This window comes from Mastomys coucha, unplaced genomic scaffold, assembly GCF_008632895.1.
Source record: "Mastomys coucha isolate ucsf_1 unplaced genomic scaffold, UCSF_Mcou_1 pScaffold22, whole genome shotgun sequence".
NCBI lineage: Eukaryota > Metazoa > Chordata > Mammalia > Rodentia > Muridae > Mastomys > Mastomys coucha.
The window spans coordinates 261,415,106-261,417,399 of NW_022196905.1; the positions used below are offsets into that span (position 1 = coordinate 261,415,106).

Below are 2,294 nucleotides of genomic sequence, written 5' to 3' on the forward strand. Positions count from 1 at the left end.
ACAGCTACCATAGGTTTTCTGGTTTTCTCCTCTCCATCCATTATGTTCATATAAAATTCTACTTGATCTCAGAGGAACTTTAGTAGTTTCCTGGAGAGGCCGAGATGTGGTCTGCCAGTAACTTGAGTCTTGACAACCACATTCTTTTTGCCACAGACCACACCCTCAACTTCCCAATAACAGCCAAAATGTTGGTGCTTATTTGATTATATTTACAGCTACTCAGAACAGACATAGCAGTCTGTAAAGGCATGGAACATTATTAGCTTGAAAGAAGTAAAGTGTTGGCAAGGAGTGATGTAAAGAAAGTGTCAGGGATCTCTACAGAGAAGTGACAGGTGGCAAATGAATGAAGTGAAGGTACATTTTTTTTGGAAGAGCCCATGGCTTAAGAACAGCAAGGTTCAAGTTTTACAGCTCTTTTAGAATTAGTCTAGCAGGTTTTCTGACTTCGGTCGGAAACACCACCCCCCCCAAAAAAAAGAACATAAAGTTTCAGTATAGTTGGGACAGACAAATGAAAAATTAAAACCTTTTTCATAGGTAAGAAAGGACAATCACAATTAGCAATTACATCAAGTTAAGAAGATAAATATTCTCCCAAACTGGAAAGGTCTTGAAAACCATTTTTAAAATATTATAGCCTCCCCATGGAAGTGTTTCAGAAGGGTCAGCACAGGTGCCACAGAGGTCAGCAAGAACAAACAGCCAACATAGCCAAAGTACACCCGATCCAAAAGTCAACTAACCTGTGACTGAAATCCAAAATAGAAAGACTCTTAGAGTAAACACTGGGTGTTGAGTCAGGCAGTGCGGAGCCACCATGCTGCCATTATAAGCTCAGCATTCAAAATGGGGATCCCCTGTATATCAGCAACCCGACCCAGTCAGGGAAAATACTCACAGTGCTACAAAGCAATGTTTGTAGGGGATGCAACTGGAAAGCTGTTCAGAAATTAAAAGACCTCACGGTTCTTGCAGAGAATCCAAGTTAGGTTCCAAGCACCTACAGAGTATCTCACAGCCATCAATACCCCCAATTCCAGGGGATCAAATGGCCGCTTCTGACCTGAGCAAAAATCAGGCATGGCACATGGTAAAAACACACATACACAGGACAAATGCACATGAAATATAAATAGATAGGTAGATGATCCCAATTCACCAAATGCTAGAAATAATGGATTTGGTAAATCTGTATATAAAACTTTTAACAATTTGTGGAAAAATAAGGAAAACTATTATAATGGTTGGTTTGCTCCTTGTATGCCTGGATAAATTGGCAAAGGAAAGTAATAAAATTTCTAGCATCTCAGACTATGGCAAAAGACAACAATGAAATCAGTGATAAAGATCGCTGGCCTTGAGGTGCTCATTAACAGTCTCAACTTTAGACTTTAATTTCTGACTGTGTCCTGTAAGACAATTTCCCTTCTCTCTAGCAGGCACAGAGATCAAGTTGAAAGATCACAGAAAGAAAATCAAATAGAAGCCCTCATTTTTAGATTAGGTGAACTGGCAGGTAGTGGTGGCATACACCTTTAATCCCAGCACTTGGGAGGCAGAGGCAGGTGGATTTCTGAGTTTGAGGTCAGCCTCGAGTTAGTTCCAGGACAGCCAGGGCTACACAGAGAAACCCTGTCTTGAAAAAAAAGAAAACAAACAAAAAAACCCCAAAATAAATAAATAAACAAATAAATAAAAATTTAAAAATCTAAAAAAAATTCTCAAGGTACATAATAATCCCTGTGTTTTGATAGGAGATTTATTTATTGGTATAGGCTCACTATGTGGAGATTCTGGGTTTAATATGGAGGCTCATGCAGTTCCAAAAAAAAAGTGTCAAAAGTTTGTTTGAATGGTTAGCTAAAGCAATTGTCAAAAGATGGTCTACTGAATAGGAATTGGAGGTGCATGATATCCCTTGGCTTAGTGTTGATAAAAGAGTTTTAACAAGGAAATTGCAATGCTAGAGTGGGTATGCTGTGTAGGATCTAATTCTTCATAATGGGAAGGATGCATATCCTTCACCAAACCTATAAGACACAAAATGGTAAGAGGGGTACCATTTGAAAAGATTCATTGTCCCCCTTTTCCTTAAGCCAGAATTTGGGGTTGGGGATGCTGCAGCTCAGTTAGATGAATTAAATGTAATAGGTTTAATTGGGCCCTGGAAGTACCATAGGCCTGGTGGCAGCAATAATTCTCCAAAGGCAAGTTTATCAAAGATACCATAATGGGCAACACAGACAAAGCAATATCCATAATGGCCTAACTCATAATGGGCAGCATAG

The 2,294-nt window shown here is 39.2% G+C and overlaps 1 non-coding gene across 1 annotated transcript; it reads left to right on the top strand.

Moving 5' to 3' along the window:
* Window positions 1-406: 406 nt before the first annotated feature.
* Window positions 407-469, top strand: LOC116071677. Its single transcript, XR_004111067.1, has one exon. It is a non-coding gene; the product is annotated as a U7 small nuclear RNA (small nuclear RNA).
* The last annotated feature ends 1,825 nt before the right edge of the window (window positions 470-2,294 follow it).